Source organism: Pleurodeles waltl, chromosome 4_2 (genome assembly GCF_031143425.1).
Source record: "Pleurodeles waltl isolate 20211129_DDA chromosome 4_2, aPleWal1.hap1.20221129, whole genome shotgun sequence".
Classification (NCBI taxonomy): Eukaryota; Metazoa; Chordata; class Amphibia; order Caudata; family Salamandridae; genus Pleurodeles; species Pleurodeles waltl.
This window is the reverse complement of record NC_090443.1, coordinates 159,551,382-159,566,030: the sequence shown is the minus strand read 5'-3', so window position 1 is coordinate 159,566,030 and position 14,649 is coordinate 159,551,382. Positions and strand designations below refer to the sequence as shown.

The 14,649-nt window shown below is 50.0% G+C and overlaps 1 protein-coding gene across 2 annotated transcripts in view; it reads left to right on the top strand.

Annotated features, from left to right (window-relative positions):
* The window catches only part of GTSF1 (gametocyte specific factor 1), a 795,979-nt gene that overhangs the window by 298,715 nt on the left and 482,615 nt on the right, over positions 1–14,649 (top strand). The window lies entirely within an intron of this gene.

The window sequence follows — 14,649 nt, the reverse complement described above, 5'->3', positions numbered from 1 at the left end:
CAGTAAACAACGCACATGGCCACCATCTGCATGTTAAATTATTTTCTTTCGCCATCAGGTTCTAACGTATACCGACGAGATCTGAGATTCAACATGTCATGCTAAGATGCCCATGTGTTGGAAATAAAACACCTAACATCTGAAGAACCAGTTAGCATTTGTCAGGTTGCTGCTGAAGATCAATGCACAGAAACCTAGTCCAAGTTCACCATGGCCTCCTCACCGTTCAGGGCTATGTGCTGTCTTAATCAACGTTTGAACCAGTGAATGTGGAATCTCAATTGTTGATGGAATGTACTCCTTTACAGAACAGCCCACAGTCCCACTCCAAAGTATCTGTGGTCAGACTGTCATGAGGTTTGTAACTTCTGTCTTTCTTTAGATGATTGGCTACACCTCTTGCAAATCCTGACTCACCTTCCACTCGAAGACCTGGTAGTACCAAAAGGAGGGGCACGCCAAGCTGCACTATGCACCAACAGTTGGCCGCCGATAGCACCGATATCTTTGAGCCAGACGCATTTGGTACCAAGGAAGGAGAGGGTACGTCGCTGGGCTACACCCAACATAAAGGCCATCTCGTCCAGTGTCTTCTAACCTGAGGAAGAAGAAAAAAGCCCTATCTCACCCACACTGTAGCAGCCCTTGAATGAAAATGATGCCCATGGTAGTAAGTACATGCTGCTCTGACTCACTTGAAGCCTATCAAGAGGCCACATGCAGTGGCAGACTATTGTTCTTGATGGTATCTGGTGGCAAGCCCTGTGCACAAAATACTACCACCTCCAGGGCCTCCCCTACACTTGGGCACCAGGAGAAGGCCTCAGATCCAAAGAAAGACTATCCAAGAGCGTTGACTCCTCTTAGATGGCAAGCCCCACCTGGACAAAAGCTGCACACCGCTCCAAGCCGGTACCATCATTTCCAGCGCTGATGCCTCTATTAGCTGCAAAGGCTGCATCAATGCAGAAAGCACCATTCTGCAAAGGCTCCAAGAGGAGCTCTATTCAAGGCAAAAGCACCACTTCATTCATCACATAATCTGCAAATGTTTGGCTAAACTACCTCCACCGAAGCCAGCAGGTATTCTGCCTCGCAAGAAGTGACTTGCCTTTGAGGAGGAACAAGCACTGCAAGTCCTCCCCCCTCCACCTGGACCAGATGGCCAAGAAACAAGAAATCTAACACTCCCTGATATGTTCCACCTCCGCCACTGCGTCCCCCTCCACTGTCTCCTCCACCTCCACTCTTGCCTTCATTGCCAGGCTCACACACACACACACACCACCTTCAGTACCTCCGCCAGAGTCCCTGTGGCTTCTCCACACTGTTTTTCAGTCTGAACTGCTGCTTCGTCTCGCTGATCCCTATGACATGCTGTTTGACTCTGGGCTTACAGATGACCCTTCAAATGATGAAGATGTTGAATGATTGGGTGACCCAGACTTCAATCACTGTGCCGTCAGGGCATACTCTTTAAACTTTCCTTCCCTCTCCAACCAGATAGTACCACAGCATATCATGAAGACATCCAATGGGCAGTCACCTTCCACAGCATGGACATTCACACCCTTCATAAGGAAGGGACCGTCCTCTTAAACAGCTGCAGGAAGCTGGCACTTGTTGCAGTTACCCCCCCCACCCCCCTCCCCCCTCCCCACACTGTTTGCCTGATATTGATGCTGACTTGACAGTGTGCTGAGATCCTGCTAACCAGGCCCCAGCACCAGTTTTCTTTCCCTAAAACTGTACCATTGTTTTCACAATTGGCACACCTCTGGCACACAGATAAGTCCCTTGTAAAAGATACCAGTGGTACCTAGGGCCCTGTGACCAGGGAGGGTCCTTACTGGCTGCAACATGTTTTGTGCAACCCTAAGGGACTCCTCACCTAACACATGCACACTCCCATTGCTGATTTTGTGTGTTGGTGTGGAGAAAAAGGCAAAGTCGACATGGCATCCCCTTCAGGGTGCCATGCTCCCAAAATACTGCTTGCGGCATAGGTAAGTCACCCCTCTAGCAGGCCTTACAGCTCTACGGCAGGGTGCACTATACTACAGGTGAGGGCATAGCTGCATGAGCAATATGCCTCTACAGTATCTAAGTCCATTCTTAGACATTGTAAGTGCAGGGTAGCCATTTAAGTATATGGTCTGAGAGTTTGTCATTACGAACTCCACAGTTCTATAATGACTTCACTGAATACTGGGATGTTTGGGATCAAACTTCTCAGCATAATAAACCCCCATTAATGCCAGTGTGGAATTTATTAAAAAATGCACACAGAGGGCATCCTAGAGATGCCCCCTGTATTTTACCTAATCCTCTAGTGTAGGACTGATTGGTCTGTGCCAGCCTGCCACTAGCAGATGAGTTTCTGACCCCATGGGGTGAGGGCCTTTGTGCTCTCTCAGGCCAGAAACAGTCTGCTCTGGGTGGAGGTGCTACACCCCCCGCAGGATCTGTAACATCTGGCGGTGATCCTCAAAGGCTCAGGCATCGTGTTACAGTTCCCCAGGGAACTCCAGCTAGTGGAGATGCCCGTCCCCTAGACAAGCCCCCACTTTTGGCATCCAGTTCAGTGGGAAACTTAAGAAAAACAAGGAGGAGTGACCACTTCTGGTGGGACCACCCCTAAAGTGTCCAGAGCTGAAGTGACCCCCTCCCTGCAGAATCCTCCATCCTGGTTTGGAGGACAGGGGCCAGGGGGATAGGAATGTGCCCCCCTCCCCAAAGGGAGTGGACACAAGGAGGATGTAGCCACCCTAGGGGACAGTAGCCATTGGCTACTGCCCTCTGACCTATGTAACACCCCTAAATGTTGTATTTAAGGGCTTCCCTGAACCCAGCTCAGCAAGAAGGACTGTTAAGCTGAAACCCTCAACAGAGAAGAAGAAAAACGACAACTGCTTTGCCCCCAGCCTTACCGGCCTGTCTCCTGTTTCAAAGAACCTGCAAAAGACCAGTGACGAGTCCAGCGGGAGCAGCGACCTCTACCCAACTCCAGAAGACTGCCCTGTATCCAAAAGGACCAAGAACTCCGGAAGACAGCAGCTCTGTCTAAGAATACCTACAACCAAGGATTCCCACCTCACTCCGGATGCGAGTATTGACCCCTGTGCACCCGACTCCCAAGGCCCGTGTCCAGGTGGTCCACCCAGCAAGAGACGGTCCCCAGGCGATTGCAAGCAAGTGCCCACCCTAGGTTGAACTCTCCACCCCTCCACGACGACACCTGCAGAGCGAATCCCAGGGACCCCCCGACAGCGAAGCTCCGGACGAAGATATTCGACACCTAAAGAGACACTACACCTGCAGCCCCCAGGCCTTGGAGAACCCAACCCTCGGTGCCTCTACATTTAGCAGGCGGCCCTTCCCCCTGTCTGACTGGTGGTGTGCCGGAGACACACCCTGGACCTCGCCTGGAGCCTCTGAGTGACCCTCGGGGTCTCCTCATAGACAAGCATTAAAAACCCGACGTCCTGTTTGCACCCTGCACCCGGCTGCCCCTGTGCCGCCGAGGGTGTTTGTTTGGTGCCTACTAGTGGCCCCTTCAGTACTCTTATAATCCCCCCTGGTCTGCCCTCCGAGCCGTGGGTACTTAAATGCAGGCAGGCCTGATTCAGAGTACCACTTGTCTCCATAGCAACCACGTTAAATTTGCTCAACTTTGACCTCTGCACCCGACCGGCCCCATGTTGCTGGTGGTGGGTGTTTGGGGTTAACTTGAACCCCAACCGGTAAACTTCCTTAAACCCGGAGACTGAAGCTTTAAGTGTTTTACTTACCTGTAAAATGACCTAGCATTTCTTCCCCCAGGAACTGTTTCAGAAAATTGTAGTGTCCATGTAAGGAAATGCCTCCTTGGCATGGTTACCCACGGAGAGGGCATTCCTTGGCTTGACTGGGTACTATAGGAGGTTTGTGAAGGGATATGGATCAATAGTGACACCCCTTACAGAACTGACCTCCAAGAAAATGCCCAAGAAAGTGAACTGGACCATGGACTGTCAAAAGGCCTTTGACACACTGAAGCAAGCTATGTGTACAGCACCAGTTTTGAAAGCTCCAGATTACTCTAAGCAGTTCATTGTGCAGACAGATGCCTCTGAGGATGGGATAGGAGCAGTCCTGTCCCAAACAAATGATGATAGCCTTGACCAGCCTGTTGCTTTTATTAGCAGGAGGTTACTCCCCAGGGATCAGCTTTGGAGTGCCATTGAGAGGGAGGCCGTTGCTGTGGTCTGGTCCCTGAAGAAGTTGAGACCATACCTTTTTGGTACTCACTTCAGAGTTCAAACTGACCACAGACCTCTCAGATGACGAATGCAAATGAAAGGAGAAAACCCTAAAATGTTGAGGTGGTTCCCTACAGGGAATGGACCTTGTAGTGCAACACAGACCTAGGACTGCCAATGCTGATGGCCTTTCCAGGTTCTTCCACTTAAAAAATGAAGACTCTCTTCGGAAAGGTTAGTCTCATCCTCTTTCATTGGGGGGGCTTGTTGGTAAGGAAATGTCTCCTTGGCATGGTTACCACCTGACTTTTTGCCTTTTGCTGACACCAGTTATGATTGAAAGTGTGCTGGGACCCTACTAACCAGGCCCCAGCACCAGTGTTCTTTCCCTAAACTGTACCTTTGTTCCCAGAATTGGCACAGCCCTGGCACTCAGATAAGTCCCTTGTGACTGGTACCCCTGGTACCAAGGGCCCTGATGCCAGGAAAGGTCTCTATGGGCTGTAGCACGTATTATGCCACCCTGGGGAACCCTCACTCAGCACATGCTCACTGCCTCACAGCTTGTGTGTGCTGGTGGGGAGAAAATGACTGTCGACATGGCACTCCCCTCAGAAAGCCATTCCAACCTCACACTGCCTGTGGCATAGGTAGGTCACCCCTCTAGCAGGCCTTACAGCCATAAGGCAGGGTGCACTATACCACACGTGAGGACATATGTGCATGAGCACTATGCCCCTACAGTGTCTAAGCAAAACCTTAGACATTGTAAGTGCAGGGTAGCCAAAAGAGTATATGGTCTGGGAGTTTGTCAAAGACGAACTCCACAATTCCTTAATGGCTACACTGAAATCTGGGAAGTTTGGTATCAAACGTCTCAGCAAAATAAATGCACACTGATGCCAATGTGGAATTGATTGTAAAATGCACCCAGAGGGCATCTTAGAGATGCCCCCTGAATACCAGTCCAACTACTAGTGCTAGGCTGACCAGTTTCTGCCAGCCTGCCACAACCAGATGAGTTTCTGGCCACATGGAGAGAGTGCCTTTGTCACTCTGTGGCCAGGAACAAAGCCTGTACTGGGTGGAGGTGCTTCTCACCTCCCCCTGCATGAACTGTAACACCTGGCGGTGAGTCTCAAAGGCTCATGCCTTTTGTTACAGCACCCCAGGGCATCCTAGCTAGTGGAGATGCTAGCCCCTCCGGCCACTGCCCCCACTTTTGGCGGCAAGGCTGGAGGAGATAATTAGAAAAACAAGGAGGAGTCACCCACCAGTCAGGACAGCCCCTAAGGTTTCCTGAGCTGAGGTGACCCCTGCCTTTAGAAATCCTCCATATTGAGATTGGAGGATTCCCCCAATAGGATTAGGGATGTGCCTCCCTCCCCTCAGGGAGGAGGCACAAAGAGGGTGTAGCCACCCTCCAGGACAGTAGCCATTGGCTACTGCCCTCCTGACCTAAACACACCCCTAAATTCAGTATTTAGGGGCACCACAGAACCCAGGAAATCAGATTCCTGCAACCTGAAACAAAAAGGACTGATGACCTGAAAGCCCTGCAGAGACGACGGAGACAACTGCTTTGGCCCCAGCCCTACCGGCCTGACTCAAAGAAAACTGCAACAACGACTCATCCGACAGGGACCAGCGACCCCTGAAGCCTCAAAGGACTGCCCTGAACCATAGGACCAAGAAACTTCAGTGAACAGCGGCTCTGTTCAAAAACAGCAACAACGTTGCAACTTTCTTGCAACTTCTAAAGACCTCACTCTTCCCGCCGGAAGCGTGAGACTTCACCCTCTGCACCCGACACCCCCGGCTCAAGCTCCAAAGAACCAACACTACAGGGAGGACTCCCAGGTGACTGCGACCTCGTGGGTAACCAGAGACGACCCCCCTGGACCCCCACAGTGACGCATGCAGAGAGAATCCAGAGGCTCCCCCTGACCCGACTGCCTGTAACAAGGAACCAGATGCCTGGACCAAGCACTGCACCTGCAGCCACCAGGACCGGAAGGAACTGAACTCCAGTGCAGGAGTGACCCCCAGGCAACCCTCTACTTAGCCCAGTCAGTGCCTGGCCCGAGAATCCCCCCTGTGCCCTGTCTGCACCACTAGAGTGACCCCTGGGTCCCTCCATTGAATTCTATTACCAACCCGCCTGCTTTGCACACTGCACCCGGCCGCCCCTGTGCCACTTGAGGGTGTGTTTTGTGTACCTACTTCTGTCCCCCCGCCCCCCCCACCCCACCCCCAGTGCTCTACAAAACCCCCCTGGTCTGCCCTCGGAAGACGCAGGTACTTACCTGTTGGCAGACTGGAACCGGAGCAGCACCCCTGTTCTCCATAGGTGCCTATGTGTTTTGGGCCCCTCTTTGGCCTCTACACCTGACCGGCCCTGAGCTACTGGTGTGGTATCTTTGGGGTTGCCTTGAACCCCCAACGGTGGGCTGCCTATGCCCAGGAACTTAGACTTGTAAGTGTCTTACTTACCTGTCAAACTAACCATTACTTACCTCCCCCAGTAACTGTTGATTTTTTCAGTGTCCACTTTTAAAATAGCTTATATCCATTTTAACCAAAACTGTATATGTTGCTGCTCTAATTCAAAGTTCCTAACTTACCTGTGTGGAGTACCTTGCATTTTATGTATTTACTTCAAACCTTGAACTTGTGGTTCTAAAAAAAAATAAGAAAATACATTTTTCTATATAAAAACGATTGGCCTGGAGTTATGTCTTTGAGTGTGTGTTCCTCATTTATTGCCTGTGTGTGTACAACAAATGCTTAACACTACCCTCTAATAAGCCTACTGCTCGACCACATTACCACAAAATAGATCATTAGAATTATCTAATTTTGCCACTATCTTACCTCTAAGGGGAACCCTTGGACTTCGTGTACAGTATCTCTTACTATTTCAAACAAAGTACTGTTGATCTCTGCGAAGTACGAAAGTTTTAAGGAACTTATCTACAACTTGAATCTTGTGGTTCTAAAAATAAATTAAGAAAATATATTTTTGCTATATAACAACCATTGGTCTGGAGTTAAGTCATTGAGTGTGTGCTTCTTCTATTTTCTGTGTGTACAACAAATACTTTGCACTACCCTCTGATAAGCCTAACTGCTCGACCATACTACTACAAAAGAGAGCATTAGTATTATCTACTTTCACCTCTGTTTAGCCTCTGGGAAACCCCTGGACCAGTACCTGATCGCACAACTAAATTACAAAATTTCCTTTAGAAAACTGATTTTTGAAATTTGCTATTTTTTCCAAACTTTTAAAAGTCCTGCTAGGGCCTTGGTTAAGTCTCTTTAGCATTTCTTTTTAAATTTAAAAGTTATTGTGAGTTGGGGATTTAGTAACTAGAAGTAGTTTTAGTTCTAAAAGTAATCCCCAACTTTAGAAACAAAATGAGTAGCTCAGATGACATGGTGATGGAACTCAACCTCATCCCTTACCTCCATCTTGGGATGAGAGAGTTAAGGAATCTCTGCAGCCTCAAGAAAATCAAAACAAGTTCCAACCCTCCAAGGTCAAGCTCCAGGAGCTCTTGGCAGAGTATACAAGGGACCACCCTGCTGAGGAGGAAAACCTCCCCTCAGATGTGGAAGAAATTAGGGATCAGGATGACCTCCCCCCCCCCTCCTAACCTAACTAGGGAGACCAGGGTTCCAAGAGCCCTGTCTCCAAAGACAGTACTCACAGGATCAGGATCTTCCACAGGGGAGTCCAGCTCCTCTGTGAACATTGAGGGCAGCATCGATGAAGAGGACATCCTTTTAGCAAGGATGGCCAAAAGATTAGCCTTGGAGAAACAACTCTTGGCTATAGAAAGGGAGAGATCAGAAATGGGTTTTGCACCCACTAATGGTGGCAGCAGCATATAAACTAGGGGCAGTGAGTATTTGGAAACCATAAAGCCCCCAAAGCGATTGTCCCCAAATATGAGGATGGTGATGATATCACCAAGTGGTTCACAGCCTTTGAAAGGGCCTGTGGAACCAGAAGATTAAAGTAATCTCATTGGGGAGCTCTCCTTTGGGAATGGTTCACTGGTAAGTATAGGGATAGGCTCCTCTCACTCAGTGGTGCAGGTACAGAATCTAATGACCACATGAAGGCTACCCTGATTGAAGGCTTTCTGTTCACCAATGAGGAGTATAGAATTAGGTTTGGGGGGCTCACAAAACCTTGACCCAGACCTGGGGTGATTTTGTAGACTACTCAGTGAAAACACTGGATGGTTGGGTATCTGGAAATGAAGTGCATGACTATGATGGGCTTCATAACTTGTTTATGAAAGAACACATTTAAAGTAACTGCTTCAATAAAAAGTTGAATCAATATCTGGTAGATCTAGGTCCAATTTCTCCCCAAGAATTGGGAAAGACGGCAGACCACTGGGTCAAGACTAATGTAATCAAGACTTCTACTTGGGGTGACCAAAAGAAAGGGGTTACAAAGCCTCCCCAGGAGAAAGTGGGCGACACTCCTAGAAATAAAGAAAAAGATTCCTCAGTAGGCCCCCAAAACCCTGTCCAGGTGGGTGGGCCCGAGAAGCATCCCAAAACAAATCTGGGTACCAAGGTAAAAACTGGGATGCTACTAAGGCATGGTGCCGCAACTGTAGACAGACAGGGCACCACACCAATGACACTTCCTGTCCCAGAAACAAACCCCCTAGCAAAACCCCTGGGGTGACCAGTGTAGCCATTGGGGATGACTCCTCAGATGAGGAGGTCCTCATAGCCTTCAAATGGAAAATGGACCCTACAGTGGAGTTAGAGATTCCAGAGAGAAGTAGACACTTCTACCACCTACTGGTGAAAGGAATCCCAGCCACTGCCCTGAGAGACACTTGTGCCAGTCACAGTATTGTGCATGACCTGCTGGTGTTCTCAACCCAGTACATCCCGGGTGAGACTGCTAGAGTAAGGGTTGCCCAGAAAGGGTCACTAATAGGCATGCGGCTTTAGTGCCCCTAGAAGTGGGTGGGCCCTTTAGCTGGAGAAGTGTGGTAATCAGTACATACCTCCCCCTTTGATTGTTTCCTTGGAAATGACTATCCATAGGTTAGTCAGAGCCCAAAAGAGGAGCTGTTTCACTACCAGACCTCCTCCAAGGATTCTGGAGGTACTGTCCCTGCAATGTCCAAAGGTAAGCCCCAGAAGAGAAAACAGTGCAGGAAAGGTGGACAACGTATAGCCAAGGTTCTAGTAAGCCAATGAGATTCTTCTCCAGTAGGGGAGAACTCCAACAGTGGCACTGGTAAAGTACAACCCATAGCACAAGAAGTCCTGACTAGTCATGCAACTGTTAAGCATGAGCGGGTGGCTCCTCGGCTAACAAAAGAAAGAGTTGGAAGGAGGATGTTTAGTACAAGATGCAGCAACCCCCCCCCCCCACACACTACCACAGCAGACAGGCATCCTAAACCCAAAAGAAGCCTATAACCCAGCCCCTTCCTTTGTTGATGAAGAGCTAAGAGTGTGGTTCTGGCACTGACAGCTGTTGTCGCCTCTGCTGGGTGTTAGCCTTTATGGCTGCACTGCCCTTGGCATGGTGGTCTGACCCCATGCAAGCAAGATAGGCCCCCTGCCCCTGTTGGTCATGGTGGGGTTACTCCAGCTGTGGGTAACCTATTTGGGTAAGCTGGGGGTGACCCTGGTTAAGATAGGATTAGCAGGGGTGGATAGCTGTAGCCCCAAGATAAAAAAGGTGAGGTGAAGGCACTAAAGATACAGACAAGAAGCAATTCAGACTGGGTCCTGTCACTGTTGAGGTAGGGGCATTCCCCAGAGGGAATGACCTAGACATGAGGATGTAAAGCAGAGTAGGCCCTGCAACCAACATCCTGTTTTCCTACTCTTCCTCGCCTGACATACTAGGAAGACTTTCCTAGGTTTGGCTGAGTCTCCTGGCCTGTGGGCTGTAGGGGGAGTGTGGGGGGGGGGGGGGGGGGGAACTGGCACCTGCTGCAGTTAACCCCCCCCCCCCCCCCCACACACACACACACACACTTTTGTGCCTGATATTGATGCTGACTTGACTGAAAGTGTGCTGGGATCCTGCTAACCAGACCCCAGCACCAGTGTTCTTTCCCTGTAAATGTACCATTGTTTCCAAAATTGGCACACCTCTAGCATACTGATAAGTCCTTTATAAAAGATAACAGTGGTACCAAGGGCCCTGTGACCAGAGAGGGTCCCTATGGGCTGCAGCATGTGTTGTGCCACCCTAAGGGACCCCTCACCTAACACATGCACACTGCCATTGCAGACTGTGTGTGTTGGTGGGGAGAAAAAGGCAAAGTCGACATGGCATCCCCCTTAGGGTGCCATGCCCACGAAACACTGCCTGTGGCATAGGTAAGTCACCCCTCTAGCAGGCCTTACAGCCCTAAGGCAAGATGCACTATACCACAGGTGAGGGCATAGCTGCATGAGCAATATGCACCTACAGTGTCTTAAGTCCATTCTTAGACATTGTAATTGCAGGGTGGCCATATTAAGCATATGGACTGGGAGTTTGTCATTGCGAACTCCACAGTTTCATCATGGCTCCACTGAATGCTGGGAAGTCTGGTATCAAACGTCTCAGCACAATAAACCTCCACTGATGCCAGTGTGGGATTTATTAGAAAATGCACACAGAGGGCATCCTAGAGATGCCCACTGTATTTTACCCAATCCTCTAGTGTAGGACTGACTGGTCTGTGCAGGCCTGCCACTAGCAGGTGAGTTTCTGACCCCATGGGGTGAGGGCCTTTGTGCTCTCTGAGGCCAGAAACAAAGCCTGCTCTGGGTGGAGGTGCTTCACACCTCCCCCTTGCAGTATATGTAACACTTGGCGGTGAGCCTCAAAGACTCAGGCCTCATGTTACAGTGCACCAGGGCACTCCAGCTAGTAGAGATGCCCTCCCCTGGAAAAGCGCCCACTTTTGGCATTGAGTTAAGCAGGAAACTTAAGAAAAACAAGGAAGAGTGACCACTTCAGCTGGGACCACCCCTAAGGTGTCCAGAGCTGGACTGACCCCCCTCCCTGCAGAATACTCCATCTTAGTTTGGAGGACAGGGACCAATGGGGATAGGAATGTGCCCCCCTCCCCAAAGGGAGTGAACACAAGGAGGCTGTAGCCAACCTCGGGGACAGTAGCCATTGGCTACTGCCCTCAGACTCCTGTATCTGTATTTAAGGGCTTCCCTGAACTCAGCTCACCAGATTCCTGGCAACCTAACTAGAAGAAGAAAGACTGCTAAGCTGAAACTCCCAGCAGAGAAGGAAGACTACAACTGCTTTGCCCCCAGCCCTACCGGCTTGTCTCCTGCTTCAAAGAACCTGCAAAAGACCAGCGCCGTGTCCAGAGGGACCAGCGACCTCTGCCCAACTCCAGAGGACTGCCCTGCACCCAAAAGGACCAAGAACTCCAGATGACAGCGGCTCTGTCTAAGAACACCTACAACCAAGGACTCCCACCTCACTCCGGATGCGTGAGTCTTGACCCCTGTGCACCCAACGCCCACGGCCCGTGTCCAGGTGGTCCACCCAGTAAGAGAGGTCCCCAGGCGATTGCGAGCAAGTGCCCACCCAAGGTTGACCTCTCCACCATGTCCACAATGCTGCCTGCAGTGGGAATCCCGAGGACCTCCCCTGACGCAAAAGCTCCGGACTATGATATCCGACACCTAAAGACACACTGCACCCACAGCCCCCAGGCCTTGGAAAACCCAACCCCCCATGCCTTTACGTTCAACAGGTGGCCCTCCTCCCTGTCTGACCAGTGGTGTGCCCGAGACACCCCCCTGGACCTCGCCTGCAGCCTCTGAGTGACCCTTGGGGTCCCCTCATAGACCTATATTGAAAACCTGATGTTCTGTTTGCACCCTGCACCTGGCCGCCCCTGTGCCGTTGAGGGTGTGAGTTTGGTGCCTACTTGTGGCTCCTTCAGTGCTCTTCTAATCCCCCCTGGCCTGCCCTCTGAGCTGTGGATACCTACATGCAGGCAGGCCTGATTCAGAGGATCCCCTTGTCTCCACAGCAGCCCATGTTAAATTTGCTCAACTTTGACCTCTGCACCCGACCGGCCCCGTGTTGCTGGTTGTGGGTGTTTTGGGGTTAACTTGAACCCCAACCAGTGGACTCCTAAAACCAGGAGACTGAGACTGAAACTGTAAGTGTTATACTTACCTGTAAAACAACCTAACATTTCTTCCCCCAGGAACTATTTCTGAAAATTGTACTGTCCATTTTTAAATCTAATTATTGCCAATAATTCAAAAACTGTATTACTTCCCTATTTCAAACAAAGTACGCTTGATACTTGTGTGAAATACGAAACTTTTAAGGTATTTACCTGCAACTTGAATCTTGTGTTTCTAAAAGTAAAGAAAAAATATTTTAGCTCTTCGAAACCATTGGTCTGGAGTTACGTCTTTGAGTGTGTGCTTCTTCTATTGTCTGTGTGTGTACAACAAATGCTTTACACTACCCTCTGATAAGCATAACTGCTTGATCACACTACCACAAAAGAGAGCATTAGTATTCTCAACTTCAGCCTCTGTTAAGTTTCTAGGAAACCCCTGGACTCTGTGCACACTATATCTCTTTTTGACATAGTGTAGGAGGCTGGCCTGGCTTATAGTGGGAACCTTGTGGTACTTGCACCCTGTGCCAGGTCCAGTTATCCCTTATTAGTAGAATAGAGGTGTTTCTAGCAGCTTAGGCTGATAGAGGTAGCTATGGCAAAGCAGCTTAGCCTGAACTAGGAGACATGCAAAGCTCCTACTATACCACCCACTTATATCATATAGCACAATATCATAAGAAAACACAATACTCAGGGTTACTAAAAATAAAGGTACTTTATTTTAGTGACAATATGGCAAAAGTATCTCAGGGGATACCCTCACTGAGGAGGTAAGTAATATACACAAATTATATGTACACCAACCCAAAACAGGTAAGTAACAGTAAGAAAAGTAGTGCCAACAATGTAGAATCACAATAGGATGCAATAGGTAGACATAGGCCTAGGGGCAACACAAACCATATAATCCAAAAGTGAAATGCGAATCACGAATGGACCCCAGGCCTATGGGAAGTTGTAGAGGGTCGCTGGGACTGTAAGAAAACAGTAAGGGTGTCCAAAATAGACCCTGAAAAGTAGGAGTAAAGTTAACCTAATACCCCAGAAAGACACAATGGTCGTGATAGGGGATTCTGCAAGAACCACAAGCACCAGCAAAACATTGAAGATGGATTCCTGGACCTGTAAAGGAAGGGGACCAAGTCCAAGAGTCACGGAAGTGTCAAGGGGGGGGGGCAGGAGCCCACTAAACCCCGGATGAAGGTGCAAAAGGGCTGGTTCCGGGTGTAAGAAGCCGAAGATTTTGCAACAACGAAAAGGGCTAGGAACTTCTCCTTTGGACTGAAGATGTCCCATGGCGTGCTGGAGGCTGCAGAAGTGTTTCCAGGCAGAAATACCGCAAACAAGCCTTGCTAGCTGCAAGGATCTTGGTTGTGGATTTTGGGTGCTGCTGGGGACCAGGAAGGACCAGGATGTTTCCCCTTGGAGGAGGAGACAGAGGGGGCACTCAGGAACTCAGAGTCCCCACAGAAGCAGGCAGCACCCGCAGAAGTACCGGAACAGGCACTTGGAAGATCTGAGGACAGTGGTCGACTCAGAGTCACAAAGGAGGGTCCCACAATGTCGGAGTCCAACTCAGTGAGTTGGGCAATGCAGAACGGAGTGCTGGGGACCCAGGCTAGGCTGTGCACAAAGGAATCCTTGGAGAAGTGCACAGAAGCCGGAGCAGCTTCAAATCACGGAGTACACAGGTTTGCTGTCTGGCGTGGGGAGTCAAGGACCTCCACCAACTTTGGACAGAAGGGCCACTGGACTGTGGGAGACACTTGGACCCAGCTCCTGTGTTCCAGGGATCACGCTAGTCAGGATAAGAGGGGACCCAGAGGACCGGTAATGCGGAAGTTGGGTGCCTGCGTTGGCAGGGGGAAGATTCCTTCGACCCACTGGAGATTTCTTCTTGGCTTCCAGTGCAGGGTGAAGGCAGACAGCCCTCAGAGCATGCACCACCAGGAAACAGTCGAGAATGCCGGCGGGGTGAGGCTCTACAATGTTGCTGGTAGTCGTCTTGCTACTTTGTTGCGGGTTTGCAGGCATCCTGGAGCAGTCCGCTGTCGATCCTTGGCAGAAGTCGAAGAGGGAAGTGCAGAGGAACTCTGGTGAGCTCTTGCATTTGTTATCTGAGGAATAGCCCAGAGGAGAGACCCTAAATAGCCAGAAAAGGAGGTTGGGCTACTAAGAAAGGAGGCTTGGCTACTGAAAGAGGTAAGCACCTATCAGGAGGGGTCTCTGACGTCACCTGTTGGCACTGGCCA